This window comes from Lagenorhynchus albirostris, chromosome 4 (genome assembly GCF_949774975.1).
Source record: "Lagenorhynchus albirostris chromosome 4, mLagAlb1.1, whole genome shotgun sequence".
Taxonomy (NCBI): domain Eukaryota; kingdom Metazoa; phylum Chordata; class Mammalia; order Artiodactyla; family Delphinidae; genus Lagenorhynchus; species Lagenorhynchus albirostris.
Window position 1 is genome coordinate 48,095,109 of NC_083098.1, and position 21,086 is coordinate 48,116,194.

A 21,086-nucleotide genomic window follows, 5' to 3' on the forward strand; every position below is an offset into this window, starting at 1 on the left:
GCCACCATTTTGATTTTTAGGTGAAGGACGGGGGATGTAAGGATTCTGCATGTTAACGAGAACTTCAGGAGATGCTGATGGAGCCTCTGAGGGCTTTTCCTTGAGTATCAGTGAGCCTAGCAGTGGAGGAAGAGCGTTTGCCATGCTCTTTCCTGAGGGCAGGTAACTGTTCTGCTACACACGTTATTTCTTCTTTTCTGGTGGCTTATACTATTTGAACACATGTAATTTACCTACTGTTTGTGATAAGAGGGGTATAGGAATTTACAGGAATTTACAGCACATTTATCATAGGACAAACACTCATATCCTCAGGATGTATGCTCAGAGTTAAGTTTTACATTTAAGCGTTTGAGTACATACGAAGTCTCACTTTTTTCCCCTGCAGAGTATAGAGGGTTAAGGACCTCAAGACATAGCATTTTAGGGCTAGAAGGGAACTGAGAGATCATCAACTCTAGTCTTCTTTTCCCTTCATGTACAGAAAAGAAAGTGGAACCATAGAGGATTGGATTGTCCCAATTCACATGATTATGGGTGGTGGAGCTAGGTCTAAAAATTGTTTTCCTATTGTTTTCCATTGAGACAGACACAATTGAAAGTAATTGGTTTAAGTAGATTTTAGTGAAATAGACAATTTTGGACTAACCTTTATGTTTTCAATTTTTTACATCAAGTTACAATTGCATTCGAACTTCAGGATTATAGCTTTTGTGAGTTACAAAAGTAGACGCTATACAATAACATGTTTCCCATTTGAAGGTCTGTTGTTTAAGCTACATTTATTTATTAAAAAATTTTTTTTAATTAAAAACAATTTTTGTTGTTGGAGTATAATTGCTCTACAATATTGTGTTAGTTTCTGCTGTACAACGAAGTGAATCAGCTGTATGTATAGATATATCCCCTCCCTTTTGGACCTCCCTCCCACTATTAAAACTGACATTTAGCTATTGGCTTAGCCAAGCTGAATCTGAGTACAATCAGTAAAGTTGGCTTCTACTATGATACAGGCACCTAGATATAGAAGGATCCAGATGTGGCAAGTGAAGGGGGTGGGCAAGGTCTCATGATAGGCATGTTACTGGGGAAAACCTTTGTTTCATTAATTTAGGCCATATTGCCTACTATGCATAATGAGACACTATTCATATCCTTTTTAGGAAGCTTCATAAAATGCAACCAACTAGCCAAAGAAAGACCACCTTGTCACTAAAGGTGACACTAATTCTAGATGAGCCTGGAGCTGCGAGGTAGCATTTTATGGTTGTTTAAATATCACTGGACTAGATTTGAGTCTTGGCCTTCCCCTTACTAGTAGTGTGACCTTGAGGAAGACACTTTACTTCTCTTGCCTTCCATTTCCTTATCTGTAAGTTGAGGGGACTGGTTTCAATATTGTTAATAACCCTTCCAGGTTTAAAGGTGCCACAACTATGGATCTGTCATATCTGGACCACCTCTGACAAATAGGGCCCTGAGTGAATTAATTTATCTTAAACAAAAATTTCTTTCCATCCTGGAACTTTGACATGGCTTTCAGAGTTCTTTGTTGATAGAACTGGTGAAGAGTTTTCAGGCCATTCATGTTTTAACTGTTATTTTATGATCTACTGGAGGCCATTTCATAAATGAAGTACTCAGCACTGCAGATGATGCCTTTAAGCTGGAAAAGAGATGGCATCTCAAGAGATGGTATCTCATGTCATGGTTGTTTACCAGAGCTGTGTGCCTGTGTGTGTGTGTGTAAGGAGTGATCTTTGAATAACATTTGGAAGCAGATTCTTCATATATCTATGTTTATACATACATATTTCTCTCTCTATATATATATATATCTATTTCTACATATTTTATAAATTTTTATATATCTATATTTTTATATATATATAGAGAGAGATCTAGATATAGAGATACAGAGCAATATAGACCTAGATGTAGATATATAGAAAAACATTTTGGGTATTTAAATATAACTATAGATAATTATATTATTATTATTATTAATATATTTGATAAAATATATTAAATATAAACATATTTCTCCTCCTGGAATATATAAATAGATAGATAAATATTTATATATATATTATATCCATACATGTCATATAGATATAGATATAGATATCTATATATCTATCTGTCTGTCTATTACCCAGGAGGAAAAAAATATAGATGAGACTGATGGAAATGCTTCTCTCCAGAATGTGTCCCACTAGGGCAGATGGGCAGGAATCTTCTGTACAATCATGGTGTGGTGACGTGATTAATTCATGGATGTGCCTGACCTTTCTCTCTCTCTTGCCTGCCTCTCCTGTCTCCGGGGAGGTTCTTGCCTTGCTAAGCTGGTAGTTTGGGCTTTTGTGATAAAGAATCCAGCGGACATAGGACAGGAGAAGTGGGATGAGTTGGGAAGGAGTTTTGAACTGAGGAAGGAGTTTTCCAGGGAGCGTTGGTAAGAGAAGTGTGGCAGACAGGAAGTGAGAGAAGCAGCTGGGAGATGGAAATGTTGTCACTGTCACGGTTCATATGTCCCCTTCCCAAGATTTGGCAAATCCAATGACTTCAAACTCCGTTTTGCTTCTGAACTCTGTTTTGGAGGGCAAGGCTGTTTGGTGACTGAACCACACAAACAATGGCTCAATAAGTGTCACAATAGTTGCAACCCTTTGCAAGGAGAACAAAAGGGCCTGCTGAGGAGAGCATGGTGGAGACCTTTGGAAGTGACCATTTTTGCTCTTGGAAGTCAGCATTAAGGCTCTTGATGTGATGTTGAAAAGACTGGGGCTAGTACTCCAGGGGCACAGATCAGAAACCCCGTGAGAACAGGGCTTGCCTCGGTTTTGACTGCTGCTGTACCTCCAGTTCCTGCTCGGCAGAAGGCTTTTTGGAAGGAACGAATGTTGAGTAAATAGGAGAGTCTGTGTATGCAGGGTTTGTCTTAGGTCACTGATTTACCTTTAGCGAGGGGAGTTAATCTAGGGACTGTTTCTCTGTATCCTAAGTTTCCTGAGAGAGAGAAGCAGCAAATACGTAAGAAGTTCGGATTGAGAAAAATATTGAAACTATGTGGGAAAGTAGACGTGCTGGCCATGGAAGTGGCTTCCTTGTAATTCACTTACCTATGGCTTGTGACATTTTGACTAAAAGATGAGAAGGGAGAGGGACTGTGTGTGTGGTCATTGATCTCCTCTATAGGAAGGAAATAATATTGTCTCCCCGGCAAAGCTGTTGGGAGCACTAGAAGTGATGAATGTTGATATAAAGTATTGATGGGGCAACACATCAATACAATACACCTTATTATTAGAGCCACCTTTAACCAGTCCCGTTTTTCAACTCTTCTTAAACAATAACGCCCTGCCCCAAATCCTACTTCTTTCTAGCAAAATCTTATGTGGGTTAATGCATATAACAAATAAAACCTGGGGGGTGGAGACCCCAGGTTGCCCCTAAGGCCTGTGCTCAGAGCCCTCCAAACTCTTCCAGGTGCATCATGGAAACCACCAAGGTGGTCCAAGGCCCCCTTTGCAGCTGCAGGACTGGGTACCAATCATGATTTGCTGAGAAACCCAATTCTCTTCTTAAGCATCTCTCTTAAGTCAGTGAAATCAGTTTTTCTCAGAGAAGAGGAAAAAAACAGGGATTGAAATTTCTCTGATCCCAAGAAAAATGCTTAACCTGTCTTTTTTTTTTTCCTTTTTTTCTCACTTGGCTTGACTCTCTCTTCTCACCCTGTCTTGCTTCCTTTAGTAATTAGCTCTGCAAGGAAATAACTCACGTAGTGAAAAGATCTAGAAGCTCAGATGTGAAAAAAAAAATTCTAGCCAACATGGATATGTGTGATTCACAGTTGCTTTAAACCCACAGAAACTTGTTTGCACAAATTATTAACAACTTTTAATAAACAGACTTTGCTCTCCACGGCTAAAAATATTCCAGTTAGGCTTTAGTTGAAAAGACAGATATGATAAGAATCTATCCCCATGGCAACGATACTTTTCAGAGTACTTTTTAAGACAATGATCTGTGACAGCTTTTTTTTTTTTTTTTTGCGGTACGTGGGCCTCTCACTGTTGTGGCCTCTCCCGCTGCGGAGCATAGGCTCCGGACGCGCAGGCTCAGCGGCCATGGCTCACGGACCCAGCCGCTCCACGGCATGTGGGATCTTCCCGGACCGGGGTACGAACCCGCGTCCCTTGCATCGGCAGGCAGACTCTCAACCACTGCGCCACCAGGGAAGCCCTGTGACAGCTTTTGAAGATGTTTACGGGGGGTGTGTTTCACGACTAGCTAGGTTGTGTTTCACAAGAAATAGAAAGGACACAGAGCTGAGTCTGTGGATGTTGAATTATCAGCTGGGTGAGCCTCACCTTAATTATATTCAGGGGTGAACCTAATGGTGCTTGTGATGATAAAACTGAAACTCTTTATAAAGGTAAACGCCATTTCTCCATAGGTAAGCTTCCAAACCTAGTCTCTGCCTGAATAGGAGACCACATGCAAGGGCTTGGTAAGGATAATAAAGATTTACAGTTATTTAGAATTCATCCTGAGTCAAAACAAGGTTCCTTGGGCCATCTCGCAAGTCAAAAGAGACTAAGAATTAAATAAATCTCAGCTAAAAAAGATGCTGCTGTATAAATGGCAGGTTATATTAGAAGCTGTCTTGCAGTGCTGGCTTGCTCGGTTTCACTGTGATGGAGACATTAATAAGCCATAATGTAAATGCCCTTCGCAGACCTAATGATTCCAGAGAGGAGTCTTGCAGAGTTAGGGGAACTCAGTTTGTGCCGCCAGGCTCTTCAACAGTGACTCTTGGATCAGGTCTGGGACTCACTCAAAGCAAAGGAGGTGGCTTTGATGGTAAGTAAGCACCGAAGTGAAGAAACCAGGGCCCAGATTTCCGTTTTAGAACATACGTACAAATTGAATGCAATTTAAGTCACCCCCTTTATTCTTACTGTTTTCTGATTTTGAAGGGGAAGACTGCTCATCGTCGAAAATTTCAAGATGCACAAAAAAAGTATAAGACAGGGAAAAATCATCCATTATCACCAGCCAGAGGTGATGTCAAACTGATTTTGACATTTTTCTGATGCAGTAGAATCGGACTTTAAGAAGGATAAAGGTATCTTTAGAGGTCAGGTTGCCAGCCCCTTGGTTTACAGATGAGGACAGTGTTTAGGCAGGTGAGTCTGTGCTGAGCCCACACAGCCAAGTGAACCCAAGATCACAGACTGCTCATGCAGGATGTTCTGCCCAGCATTACTGTGTTCAGTTATTTCATTTTGTTTTCTAATTATTTCAGGGAAATCATTAAGTCTTCCAACCGCCAAGATTTCTCAGAGAACAACAACTTGCAGAAAGCAAACACACATTCTGTGTTACAGACAAAGCCGGGACTGTTCTAATGTTAATGACCTAAATGCATCTTATAGCTTGGACTGTCTTTATAAAAATACTAATTAATAGTAGGCTTGGTAATTCCCTGGTGGTCTAGTGGTTAGGACTCTGTGCTCTCATTGCCGAGGGCCCAGGTTCAATCCCTGGTCATGGAACTAAGATTCCACAAGCTGCGCGGAGTGGCAAAAAACAAACGAAAAAAAAAAACCCACACACACACACAAAAACCCCAGTAGGCCTCGGCAAAAAAGTTATTCTCATCAAAAGTACTTTTATTTTTTCTTTAGTCATGGCTTGATCTCACTATTTACGTATTTGAGAGGGAGGAAGAGTAAATTAGACTTTAATCCCGGTTACTTATCCTGGAAGATGCCACTGGAGTGTCTCTGAGTAATTAGGGAGCAACTCAGGATCCACAGACCCAGGAGCATTTTCAGATGATCACATTCTTAGGAACTCTTATTTTTCGAGACTCCATTCTTTTTTTTCTTTTTCTTTTTTTTCTTTTTTTTTTCGCAGTACGCGGGCCTCTCACTGTTGTGTCCTCTCCCGTTGCGGAGCACAGGCTCCGGACGCGCAGGCCCAGCGGCCATGGCCCCCGGGCCCAGCCGCTCCGTGGCATGTGGGATCCTCCTGGAACGGGGCACGAACCCGTGTCCCCTGCATCGGCAGGTGGACTCTCAAACACTGCGCCACCAGGGAAGCCCCAGGAGACTCCATTCTTCACCATACCAAATATATTAAAATATACCCACTTTGCAAATGCCATATTGTTCTGGGCTATAAAATTCTCAAAAGGATTTTTATAAAGTTGAGTACTGTTAAGAATTTATGATCTTATGATATACACTTTATTATTATTTATAAGAGAATGAGGTGTGTACGACAAGTTGGCATATATATGAGTTTCCTAGAGCTGCCTTAGCAAACTGGATGGCTTAATATAATAGAAATATATTATCTCACAGTTGCTAACGCCAAAAGTCCAAAATGTGTTTCACTGGGTTAAAATCAAGGTGTTGGCAGGGTCATGCTCACTTTGGAAACTCTAGGGAAGAATCCGTTCCTGGACTCGTCCAGCTTCTGTAGGCTGCCAGCATTCCTTGGCTTGTGGCTGTATTACTCTAATCGTTGTCCCAATTTTCACTTTGGTTTCTTCTCTAGGAGTATACTCTGCTATCTATAGGTGTATACTCTTCTATCTCTAGGTGTATACTCCTCTATCTGTAGGTGTATACCCTTCTAACTCTAGAAGTATACTCTTCTATCTCTACGAGTATACACTTCTATTTCTACGTGTATACTCTTCTATCACTAGGAATATACTCTTCTATCTCTAGGTGTATACTCTTCTATCTCTAGGAGTATACTCTTCTATCTCTATGAGTATACTCTCCTATCTCTAGGTGTATACTCATATACCTATGAGAATACTCTTCTATCACTAGGTGTATACTCTTCTATATCTAGGAGTATACTCTTCTATCTCTAGGTGTATACTCTTCTTTCTCTAGGTGTATACTCTTGTATCTCTAGGTGTATACTCTTCTATCTCTCGGTGTATACTCATGTATCTAGGAGTATACTCTTCTATCACTAGGTATATACTCTTCTATGTCTAGGTGTATACTCTTCTATCTCTAGGAGTATACTCTTCTATCTCTTGGTGTATACTCTTGTATCTCTAGGTGTATACTCTTCTATCTCTAGGTGTATACTCTTCTATCACTAGGTGTATACTCTTCTATGTCTAGGTGTATACTTTTCTATATCTTGGAGTATACTCTTCTATCTCTAGCTGTATACTCTTCTATCTCTAGGTGTATACTGTTCTCTCTCTAGGTGTATAATCATATATCTAGACGTATGCTCTTCTATCTCTAGGTGTATACTCTTCTATCTCTAGGTGTATACTCTTCTATCTCTAGGTGTATACTGTTCTATCTCTACGTGTATACTCTTCTATCTCTACGTGTATACTCATATAACTAGGAGTATACTCTTCTATCTCTAGGTGTATACTCTTCTATCTCTAGGTGTATACTCTTCTATCTCTAGGAGTATACTCTTCTATCTCTAGGTGTATACTCTTCTATATGTATTTGTATACTCTTCTATCTCTAGGAGTATACTCTTCTTTTTTGTTTGTTTTTTTTTCTTTTTCTTTTTGTTTTGTTTGGCAGTACCCGGATCTCTCACTGCTGTGGGCTCTCCCATTGTGGAACACAGGCTCCAGACACGCAGGCTTAGCGGCCATGGCTCACGGGCCCAGCCGCTCAGCGGCCTGTGGCATCTTCCCAGACCGGGGCACGAATCTGTGTCCCCTGCATCGGCAGGTGGACTCTCAACCACTGCGCCACCAGGGAATCCCCAGCAGTATACTCTTCTATCTCTAGGAGTATACTCTTAAACTCTAGGTGTATACTCTTCTATCCCTAGGTGTATATTCTTCTTTCTCTAGGAGTATACACTTCTATCTCTAGGTGTATACCCTTCTATCTCTAGGTGTATACTCTTCTATCTCTAGGTGTATTCTCTTCTATCACTAGGTGTATACTCTTCTATCTCTAATTGTATAGCTTTCTATCTCTGGTGTATACTCTTCTACCCCTAAGAGTATACTTTTCTATCTCTAGGTATATACTCTTCTGTCTCTAGGTGTATTCTCTTCTATCTCTAGGTGTATACTCTTCTATCTCTAATTGTATAGCTTTCTATCTCTGGTGTATACTCTTCTACCCCTAAGAGTATACTTTTCTATCTCTAGGTATATACTCTTCTGTCTCTAGGTGTATACTCTTCTATCTCTAGGTGTATACTCTTCTATCTCTAGGTGTATACTCTTCTATCTCTAGGAGTATACTCTTCTATTTCTAGGTGTATACACTTCTATCTCTAGGAATATACTTTTCTATCTCTAGGTATATACTCTTCTGTCTCTAGGTGTATACTCTTCTGTCTCTAGGAGTATACTCTTCTATCTCTGGGTGTATACTCTTCTATCTCTAGGTGTATACTCTTCTATCTCTTGGTGTATACTCTTCTTTCTCTAGGTGTATACTCTTCTATCTCTAGGTGTATACTCTTCTATCTCTCTAAGGACACTAGTGATGATATTTAAGTCCCACCCAGATAACCCAGGATTATCTCCTCATCTCAAAATCCTTAACTTAATCATATCAGCAAAGATCCTTTTTCTAAATATGCTAATATTTATAGACTTCTAGAGACTAGGACCTGATATTTTGGAGGCCACTATTCAGCCCACTAATGTACAGTATTACATTTTGTAGCTATTCAACTTAATTTTTATCAATTTTGATTTAGTAAGCTTTTTATTTCTGTGTGTTGGTACCAATATATTTTTCCCAGTCTCAAACTTTTTGTGGACCCTTCAGAAACTTCTAGCCCTGGGCTCTTTTCTCATCCTGGATAAAAGCTCAGGAGAGAGACTTTTCCTTATCTATAACCAGGTTGGTTGACAGGACTCCTCTCATTACCACTGTAATTTGAACAGGCATTTTTCTAGGAGGCATTTCGCTGGGAAGCGTTGACAAAGGAGGAGATGCCTTTCTACAGGGCTCTTGGATGTCATGTTTCTGCAGCAGCAAATAAGAGAAATACAGGGAGTGAAACACTTGCTGTCATGTAAAGTCCAGGCAGAGAAGCAATATACTTTAAAGCCCAAACTTCGAGCAATTGGTTGCATTTGCCAGCTCTCAGGGACTTACTGTGCTGCCAGACCCCCTGCTAGGCCCTTGTCAAGAATTAGTTCTAGCATATCTTCAAATAATCTTTATAGATGAGGAGATCAGGTGCAGAGAGGTTAAGTTATTTGCCCATGTCACCTGGCAAATGGTTAGTAGAGCCAGAATTTGAACCCAGGTCTGTCTAGCTGCAAGGTTCTATTTCTTTTCTGTGTACCGTGCTGTAGCATTTCAGAAACAAAGAAAAGAGTACATAAAACACATGACAAAGAAGTAAAAAGTGTAGCCTTAAGGACAACAGGATTAGAACCAGGACAGAGACTTGACCTCTGTTACTCCAAATTAGTCTTTATTTCTATTCTGGGATGTACTTGAACTACTTCTGCATGTTGTGAGAGGGAGATAGAAAAAGTGTGTGTGTGTGTGTGTGTGTGTGTGTGTGCATGTGCACATGCACGTGCACACATGTATGTGTTTATTTGCTGTAATTAATCACATAGTAGGGGTGCTAGCCTTTTTAAGTAAACTTCTTTTGTGTGATTTTTAGTCTTTGAGTGTCTGGAATTAAAAATAGCTCTCTCACATAGTTTTGCTGCCCATTATTGATGGATTCAGTTAATATTAAGGGTCATTACATACAGATGGCCAACAGACACATGAAAGATTCTCAACATAACAAATTAGTAGAGAAATGCAAATCAAAACTATAATGAAGTATCACCTCACACCTCACACAAATAACAATGCTGGAGAGGGTATGGAGAAAAAGGAACCCTCCTACACTGTTGGTGGGAATGTAAATTGGAGCCACTATGGAGAACAGTAAGGAGGTTCCTTAAAAAACTAAAAATAGAGCTACCATAGGATCCAGCAATCTCACTCCTGGGCATATATCCTGAGAAAACCATTATCCAAAAAGATCCATGCACCCCAATATTCATTGCAGCACTATTTACAATAGCCAAGACATGGAAGCAACCTAAATGTCCACCAACAGATGAATGGATAAAGAAGATGTGATATGTATACATGATGGAATATTACTCAGTCATAAAAAAGGATGAAATAATGGCATTTGCAGCAACATGAATGAACCTAGAGATTATCATATTAAGTATAGCAAGTCAGACAAAGACAAATACCATATGATATCAATTATATGTAGAATCTAAAATATGATACAAATGAACTTATTTACAAAAGAAACAGACTCACAGACATAGAAAACAAACTTATGGTTACCAAAGGGGAAAGTGGGGGGGAAGGATAAATTACGAGTTTGGGATTAGCAAATACAAACTACTACATATATTATAAATAGATAAACAGCAAGGTCCTCCTGTTTAGCTCAGGGCACTATATTCAATATCTTGTAATAAGCCATAATAGAAAAGAATATGAAAAATATATATATAACTGAGTCACTTTGCTGTATACTGGAAACTAACATGATATTTTACTTCAATTTTAAAAATTTTTAAAAATATTAGGGTCATTAGCACTGTGCCCAGAGCGGATGGACCAGGAAACTCACAAGCCTCACAGAAGTATTTCCTAAATGTTAATAATTTGTTTGTTTAATAATTCTACTTCTATCTGTACTATTGTCTATAGTATCATTTATTCAATACTTCTTTAATACTTGCATTTTAAATTTATATTTATTTTAAAAGGCACCTCTATCACATCATTGAAAAATCAGTATCACCTACTAGAAGTGGAAGGTAAACAGCAAATATTAATGCCATGAAAAGAAAACATTTCTAAATTCTGACCAGGCAGTGTTAGCTGCCCAAGGAACCAGTATGGTGCTTGCTTAATTATTGTCAGAAAGGGAGATTAGCACGTGTTACAGGGGTGGTAAACGTACATTGGCACTAACCCCAGACTTCCTTGTTGACAAAATCTGCAGATTGAATGAGACCTGAAAAGGGAGTAACTTTCTTACCAGCTGATTCAATGTGATTATCTGAATGACCCAAACCTTCCTTACTACCTGCTGTGACTCCCTTCCCTTTCAGACCCGGTCTAAGGTCTGAAACTGAGACTTCATGTTTCTGCTGCTTTGACATCTGAAACTGGGAGGGCATTGAATGGTCTAACCACAAGCCCCGCCCCCTCCTCTGGAGGAAGTCCACTGGCCAAACAGACCTCCTAATTACAGTGGCCAGGCACAGGGCCTGCTTATGCCTCACTGGCAGGCTTCAGTGCCTGTAGGATTATTAAAACAAGCCAATCACATTTTCTGTAGGAACCAGGGGTCACCTTACCCTCTTGCTACTGCAGAGCCTGCCTTGCACAAGCCCTGCTTGTTCATTCTGTCCCCGAGTGAAACACTCCGGAGTGGCGAGCTTCGTCCTCCTCCACCAGGCTGACAATATATGACTAATAAACTGCTGTGATCTCTTCTCTCCAGTCTTAGATGTTGTGTGTCCAACCATCCCCATAATCCTAGGGAGGTAATCCTTCCCTCACCGGTGGAATGAAGAGGAGGTGATCACAACACTCCTCACTTTGGGAAATACTGCCATCCTGTAGAATAGTACCCAGATAGATTCTCTTCCTATTTATAGGAGCCCACTCATTCCTGAAAGAATGACCAGACCATCACAGAACAGACAGAAATGTTGCAGATGTCTTTCAGGTAGTAAGCCCTTGAGATGAGAGAAGCTATCTTTGTTCCCTTCAGAGTCTTCATTTAACCTCATGAAGAGGACGGTGGGCTTATCTGACACATAATCAATAGGTTCTTGGCTACAAGGTCTGACATGGGGACTTTTTTACATCACATTCTCTTTCCTGATGGTTCTGCCAAAGCATCTTTAACTCCTGTGATTGCACCGGTTAACATTCAAAACTCTTATTTTCCAAAGGTGACAGATAAAATGCTAAAAGTTGTGCAATGTGGTGGTTAAGAGCTCAAGGTCTAGAAGCTCAGGAATCAGACTACCTGGGTTCAAAACTGACCATTTATTTGTTGTGCATTTAGGTAAGTTGCTGAAACTTTCTGAGCCTCAGTTTCCTTACTAACAGTACCTTCCTCATGGGAGTGCAGTGAAGCTTAAGTGAGTTACATATAAAGAACTTAGAATAGGACCTTGTACATAGTAAATGTTTAATAAATGTTAGCTATTATTATTAGAGAAGAAGCGACTCACTACCCCTTTAACACTTGGGCTCAAATTGACTTTTTAAAATCTTCCAGGCAGTAAGAACCTGAGGAACAAGGTTACTGGACACACATAATTTGATGGGAATGTGGACATAGGGTACCTCTGCAAGGAAGGCTTGTAGCAGCATGAAGATTCTCGGTAGCTGGTACGGGAAGAAAGAATATGAAACAGGCAGGAAAGAGGAGTGAAAATAAGCTTCACTGTTCCTATTTTTTGGAAAAATGGCTTATCATTCCACATTTTTGGGTGCTCAGGAAATGTCATGGGTTGCCAGTGTGAGAGGTTGTTAAGACATGGTGTTCCCTTCCTTCCCTGAGGCGCTAGTGCCTCCCTTGCTTTGTAGTTCCTTCTGTACATATCTTTTTCTACTAGTTTTTAAGCTTCTTGAGGGCAAGATGGTTCACTGGAGGAATAGCTTTCACTCACACTTCACTTGCCAACACTTGGCTACATGACCCCACCTAGACTGGAGAAGTCGTCCACAGGCGGGCAGGCTTTTGCTCAGCCAATACTCAGGAATAGAAAGGAAGAAGGGGGATGAGATTGGGAGACAATTAGCAGTCTTTGCACGTTCAGTTAATTCTGGAATATTTACATGACACCTCTGTGTGCTTGAGTGCTTCTTTTTTTATTGAAGTATGGTTGATATATAGTAATATTATATAAGCTACAGGTGTATAATATAGAGATTCACTATTTTTAAAGGTTATACTCCATTTATAGTTATTATAAAATATTAGCTATATTCCCTGTGTTGTACAATATAACTTGTAGCTTATTTTATACCTAATAGTTTGTACCTCTTAATCCGCTACCCCTACATTGCCCCTCTTCCCTTCCCTCTCCGCACTGGTAACCACTAGTTTGTTCTTTATATCTGTGAGCCTGCTTCTTCTTAAGAATGAAGATCAGGTGGGGAAGGAGAGAATAAAAATTTTGAGGATGCTCTGTGTGCCCAGCTTTCTGAACCAGGCCATCTGTGACAGACTCCTCATTTTCCTAGGGAGACACAGGTTTTGGGGAGATTTTTTGGTCACAGACCAAATAGCTTGAGAGCATTTTTTCTGTGGAAGAAAAATGTAAAGGGAAGAGGGAGCTAGGATTACATGTAAAGCATGGTATGTTTTCTTAAAATTAAATGGACATATTTTGGTTTCTGATGCAGTTCTGCCAAATATAGAAAGCCTTTCAGAATTCTCTGAGAGCAATCTTAGCTTGGAATGTTAATGTCGACTTGAGAAATCATTTACAGCACCAATAGACAGACACATAAATGCAAACAAGGCTTTCTAATTCAGGAGTTTTCCATTTTGGGGTCATGAAAACTTTTTTAATTAAGCAATTTGAAAGCATTAATCAAGTGATAAAACTTCTGATGTGAATGTTCAAAATAAATGGCAATGAAACCAAAAGTCCATATTTGTGTGTCTACAAATATGGACTGTCCACGACAGTCAGGGTAGGCAGCTGGAGGTTTTAGAGTTGGAATAACTTCTGTTTTTCCTTCTTGCTTCTTACATGGGTTGTGGCAATTCAAAGGTAGTGCAGCCTGCCTATCTGTTGCCACAAGGACTTCATTTGCTCTTTTCTTAGCTCCTTCATCACACGTAGGGATGATTGCCCCAATATAGTCTTTTTTTTTTTTTTTGCGGTACGCGGGCCTCTCACTGTTGTGGCTTCTCCCGTTGCGGAGCACAGGCTCCGGACGCGCAGGCTCATCGGCCATGGCTCACGGGCCCAGCCGCTCCACGACATGTGGGATCTTCCCGGACCGGGACATGAACCTGTGTCCCCTGCATTGGCAGGCGGACTCGCAACCACTGCGCCACCAGGGAAGCCCCCAATATAGTCTTTAAATGGGAGTGTAATGTTTGAGTTAGGAGAACAGGAAACGACTGGTTTCACAAGTAATATTCTCAAAAAATATCATATGAAAAAAATCCAGCAGTACACACACACACACACACACACATGCACACACACACACACACACGCACCAGTGAAGTGGCTTTTAAAAATACCCCGAAGAAGCCTAGGGCTATGTTTTAGCTGAGTTTCTTCTATGTGAGTTAGAGGGTTGGATACATAAACTACAGTACATCTGTTCACCCGGATATGATTTCTCCACACATGTACCACAAGAACAGGCTTCGAGGGATGTGATGGTTTACTTTATGTGTCAATCTGAGTGGGCCATCGAGCGCCCAGATTAAACATGATCTCTGGGTGTGTCTGTGAGGGTGTTTCCAGATGGGATTAGCATGAATTGGTGGACTCAGTACATTGTCTTCCCCCATACCCGCCCATGTGAGTGGGCACCATCCAATTCCTTAAGAGACTGAATAGAACAAAAGGTGGAGGAAGGAGGAATTTGTCCCTTTTTTCCTGCCTCATGGTTGAGCTGGGACATCTCATCTCACCTTGGACTGGGATTTACATTATTAGCCTCCTTGATTCTCAGCTCCCCAGACTCAGACTGAATTACATCACTGCTTTCCTGGGTCTTCAGCTTGCAGGCGGCAGACTGTGGGACTTCTTTACTTCCATAATTAACTGAGCCAATTCCTCATAATAAACCACCTTTATACACAGGTTCTATTTCTCTGGACAACCTTGGCTAATACAAGCAGATTGTGGTGGTTCACAACCTCTGAAGCCTGTCACTGAGATCACAGGACACCTACAGGAAGCTGGCCCCTTGTTAAGCATGGTTGTATTTCCAGGAAGCAATCTTGCCCCTCTGAGCGCAGTCTTTGTGGTGGGTGACAATAGAGGAGCTGCTTGTGCAGATCTTAGCAGGGGATCTTCACATCACTGAAGGTTCAGCTCTTCTGGGAGAAGCCTCCTGTGACTACCTTTACCTAAGGTCCCTATGTACCTTACCCCAGTTACTCTATGACATCACCGCTTGATTGTCCTCTCTGTCTCTGCTTCCACTAGGCTGGGAACTCTGTGACAGCAGGGACCATATCTCTAGGTCACAGCTACGTCTCCTGTGCCTAGAACTGTACCTGGCACTTACCAGGTACACCATAACTGTCAGCCTTATGGATAGATGGTCCTGGATTATGCTTTATACCTTGACTCGGCGATTTATACCTCATTATATCTTCAGAATAGGAAGTGTAGTTTTTGTAAATAGTAAATTTACTATTTAGGAGGTTCAGATAATGAAGCAGAGGCTAAAAGAGTTTAGTTAGTGTTCCCAAGGTCACATGGCTTGGATTTGTGCAACTGGAATTACAGTCCACATCCTCCCTAGTCTAGGACCTGTTCTTTCAATTCCTCCAAGTTGCCTACCAATCTGATAAGAACCCCATGAGGATTGTAAGGTATGTGAAAATGTCTTAGAAAACATAAAGGAAATATAAAAGATATTTTTTAAAAATAAAAATAAAAGTAGTCATCTTTACTGTTTTTTTGAGTATACAATATTTTCATTGGTGAAAATAGTTATTTAGATAGCAAAGTATTTTTAGTTTCCAAGTAGAAATACAGATACTGTCAAGGTGCTCATTAGAAAGAACTGTGTTGACAGAATGCCTTTCCACAGCAATGTAGCTTAGAGGAAAGAGTGAAATTTATTATGTTTGTTTCCCTTTTATCATCATTTAAAAATATACATATTTTATATTTTGAAATTATCACAAACTTACAGAAAAATTGCAAGGAAAATACCTTTAGAGAAAAAAGAGAACTTTTTTTCTCTGAATCTTTTGAGAGGAAGTTTCCAAATCAATGTCCTGTCATCCCCAAATATGTTAATGTGTAGTTCTACAAACAAGGACATTTCCTATATCACCACAAGACAACAATCAAAATGAGGGAATTGAAATTGATATCCATACATTATATCTATATAATTCTCAGATCTCATTCGAGTTTCTAATGTCCCCCACAGCAAAATGATTTGGTAATCGATATTTGTATTCTGTTTGGACTTGTCTCCCTGCCCCCCCCCAAAACCAGAAAAGCAATAATTATCCAAATAAATGACAAGTAATTACTATTTTTTTGTGGCAAGATATTTTTAAACTAATTTATACGGTTAAACACTTGTAGAAGGAATAATATTCTGGAGATTTTAATTTTCTTTAATTCATGCTACACTACATGTTTACTCTTTTGACAGAACTGAAAGCATCCACACTCACTAGGAGCTTGTCCGATTGGAACTCCTATGAGGACCTTCTTTAGTTTATCCTTAAACTGAAGAGTTTCTGTCTTCTCCTCAGAAACCTTCTGCTGGTGCCATAGAATAGTCTGACCTGGGTCCCACCCCTTACTTCCTCATTTTCCCATCTCCCCAGCTGGTCACGAATGTGCTCCGTCAGCAGGCTTTAAGCCAACAGAGTATTTTACTGAGCTGTGAGGCAATAGAATAGTCATGCTATACAGGTGAGTAAATCACAGGAATGCAGATCTGTTACTTATTACAATGCACGAAAGCTTCACACTCTTCTACGCATTCCACACAAGTGAATAGAATGCTACTGGGAAAAAACATTAATTGTGTTTTACTGATCACAGATATAATGTACAGTAGTTGTAATTTATTTAGAGAGTTTGGAAAAGGAAAACAAGTAGATCAATAGTTAAAATTATTCACTAGACATAACCTTAGTGAACAGAAATACATTCGATCTATAAACTTTTTCTTCATTTAGCAAAAATATCATTAACCATTTTCTATATTACATTTTATATAACAGAAGTTCCCAAACTTTATTCTAGTAAAACTAGTGCACTGAGATAGACAATGAAATGGTACCCTGTGGTTAAGTTTGGTAAAAACTGTATGTTATATCCCCTTAAATAAAGTAAGCTGCTTAATCAGGTTTAACTTGGCGTTTCCCAAACCATTTGATCACAGGGGTTTCTTTTTGTTTAAAAATCTATTAGCACTTCGATAAATATCCTTCTTTCTATGGCATGTGCTTTATGGCTATAGAGCATGTCATCATATTACATCAGTTAGGAATTAATTCAAATCCAAATGGTAGAAAATTCAATCACAGTAGTTTCACCAAAGGATTTTTTGGATTTTATTTATTTAATTTTTATATGGCAGGTTCTTATTAGTTATCTATTTTATACATATTAGTGTATTTATGTCAATCCCAATCTCCCAATCCATCCCACCACCACCTCCCCACCCCCCGCTTTCCCCCCTTGGTGTCCATAGTTTGTTCTCTACATCTGTGTCTCTGTTTCTGCCTTGCAAACTGGTTCATCTGTACCATTTTTCTAGATTCCACATATATGCGTTAATATATATTTCTTTTTCTCTTTCTGACTTACTTCACTTTGTATGACAGTCTCTAGGTCCATCCACACCTCTACAAATGACCCAATTTCGTTCTTTTTTATGGCTGAGTAACACTCCATTGTATATACGTACCACATCTTTTGTTTTTCCTCGTATAAGAAGTGTGGATCTGGAGCAGCTGCTCAATGATGTCATAAGGGTTCCTTCTATCTTTCTACTGAACCTTTTTTTTTTTTTTTTTTTGCAGCACTGCTGTGGCCTCTCCCGTTGCGGAGCACAAGCTCCGGATGCGCAGGCTCAGCGGCCATGACTCACGGGCCCAGCCGCTCCGCGGCATGTGGGATCTTCCCGGACCGAGGCACGAACCCGCGTCCCCTGCATCGGCAGACGGACTCTCAACCACTGCGCCACCGGGGAAGCCCTACTGCACCATTTTTAAATTCCATCTTTACTGTTGTAAAATGGCTGCTGTGCCTCCAAGTATTCCACACGTGGTCTAGACAAGAAGAAAAAAGAAGGGGTCAGCCAAAAAGGAGGAAGGGCTAAAGAGAATGGCAGCCAAGTCCACTCCTTAAAAACCAATCACATTTTCTACAAGTCTCATGAGCAGCTTCCACTTATGCCTCACTGACCAGCGCTGGGTCGCTAGGTCGCCCCAAGATGCAAGCGCTTCTGGGAAGGTGGAGAGTTTGCTTTTCAACCTTAGTGATAGAGGGACTCGAGGGGAAGTGCATGGTGAATAGCCTGTAGGTAGATAATCCAAAATATTTGCCTCTACCCGTTCCTTGGTTACTCAACATCTTCAGAGGCCTCTCTTCCTCATCATCCAACACATTCTTCCTTTCCCAGTGGAGACCACACCCCTGTCTCATATAGTAACCAAATCCAGCTCCAAGTTCAGGAACCCCGTATGACGTACTGACCTCTCCATCAGGTCTAAATGTACCTCATGCTCTAGAGACCCATAAACCAAAAGAGACATTATCTGTCTTCAACATACGCAGTATTCAAGGATGGAGACAGCAAATAAAGAGCCGTCTCTGACCTACGGGAAATACCTAATCCTACTGGTGAACAATTGCACCCACTGTCTGAGCTGGAAGCGACTCCACTTCTCCTTCTTTTTCTTCTTTTTTTCTACGTTTAAAGTTGTTAGGAAGGCTCTCTGCAGGTTTTTATTTATTTATTTTTATTATTATTTGTTTGGCCGTGCCTCATGTGGGATCTTAGTTCCCCAACCAGGGATTGCACCGGAGCCCCCTGCAGCGGAAGCGTGGAGTCTTAACCACTGGACCGCCGGGGAAGTCCTGGGACTCCACTTCTTAGTTAGCCAAACTGGCAGCCCCCCGTTCCGCCCCAGTGAGGATTCTCATTATTCACTGTCCTCCATGAACATAGGAAAGATAGCTTTCTTGGAGACTCTACACCATTTTTAGCCCCTCCCAGGGGTACAAATTTAGGGACCCTGATCTAACTTTATGTGGGAAACACTGACAAACAAAACTTGTCCACCAGGCCTGGGGTCCTCTGTCACCAAAGTTCCTTAAACATTTCAGAAGCCTCTTGTCTATTTTCTCTGGGTTAATTCCATGTATGAAAAAATCACAACCAAAGAGCTTGCTCCTAGTGGCAAACACCTGTGGTCCGCCCAGCATCCACCCCTTTAGATAATATAGCTTTCGCCTTAAGACAGCGGGGGAAAGGGTCTCCACTGGTGTGACTGTCATTTTCCATGTGCCCCTGCATGTCCACGGTCTGCTTAACTCATCAGTGAGTAAATATTTCCCTTGCACAAGCTTACATCCCTCCCCTTTACCCCATATCTACCCCACACCCTGGACACACCTTGGTTAAAACACCCCTTTGCCGTTTCTAAACATTTTATTCCCTGCTTTCATGTACATGCTCATGTCCAGTCTTAATAACAACAGCAAATGCAACCAGTTTATTAAGTGTGCTGAAGTCAGTGGGCTCACAGACAGAAAGTGGTTTTAGTTTGCTCTGACTACTTTCTTCAAACATTCTGTTTCTGCTCTCCCTTCCATACTTTAGATGACATTTTTGACAGCTCCCACATATTTTCAGTTGACTTCAGCTCTTAAAAAATGGCCTTTTTTGGTGACTCTGTCTTCGAGGCCTTAAAAATGCAAAACAATCAAAATTTCAATCTCACATCTAATTGAAAACCTTCCCCTTCCCCAGTAATTGAGTACTGACCTTTGGTTTGGGGATATCTGTGGGCAAGGGGGACATGGTCTCTTTTCTTCACCCTTTATTTCCTGTACACTTTCCTGTTTCTGTCTTCTTTGGGTTAAGGTAGAGGAAGAAAGAATTTTAAAAAGAGATGCAGACTCATACCTGCCTGGAGCTGTAGTGACAGTATTGCTGGTGTTTTCTGTCACTCCCTGATGTAGGCAGTGCACACCCAGATGACTACTGTGACCCCTCAGGTTTACCCCCTGACCCCATTCTAGTACTGGCGCTTCTGAGTGGGGCACATGCACAGCAGCTCATGCTTGACTATTTTCTGGCCCATAATTTGACCCATGGGATATTCATGCATCCTGCATCACTGAAGGTGGGACTGCGCTCTGTCCAACGGCTGACCCCTCTCTTTTTGCCCTCCTTTCCTCTACTACACCAGCATTTCTTCTGCTATTTAACATTCTCCATGTGGAAACCAGGCATCAATCTCTATGTTCGTGTAATCCCTAAATGCAAGGGAATCTATGTCATTTTCCCCCATTAACTCTCTCAGCATGCTTTTCTCCTTTCTCAGGGAAGCACTTGGACTTGCATTTCTGCGTTTTGGTGAACAGAGAGTGAGGTGCCCATCTCCTCTTCCAGCAGTTCCGGAAGCCTTCCCTTACATGGCTTAGGCAAAGGGAAGAGGACCCCCCTCTTCTACCCCTCCTTTACGGCTATGAATTCCATTCCTGGCAGCCTTCCTTTTGAAGGCCAAATTTGCTCTAATAGCGTCAAGATGGAGTGACAGTCTCAGTACTGGGTTTGTTCTCATTGAATAAACTGCATGGAAGTTGTAAAAAGCAGATCTCTTCAGAGAGTACAGCAACTCATCACTCATGTTCTTAGGTGTGAGAATTTAGCCAAAAAAATTCCAAGACACCTGGGAAAGTACCACTGAACACTCAACTAACATTTATAGAATGTTTATGGTAAGCCAGGCACTGCACTAAGATATGATAGATTTTTAAAATGTATTTCTTACGACCCTATGACGTAGATACTGTTACTATTCCATAGTACAGAAGAGAAGATGAAGGCTTAGATGAAGTTCTCACACAAAGTCACATGGCTAACAAGTGTCTGAGCTGAAATTCGAAGTTTGAGAGTCTGACCACAGAGCCGAGACTCTTAGCCACTATGCCATCTTGTCTCCTCATCTACTTAAGCCCTCAGCATCCATTGGAATTTCTCTGTTAGATCAAGTGATGGTTGTCTTATTGTAATCTCTTAAAAAATACCTGATTTTCGCTTTAAGAAAATCATTCTTCTAGTTTGGAGGTTGGC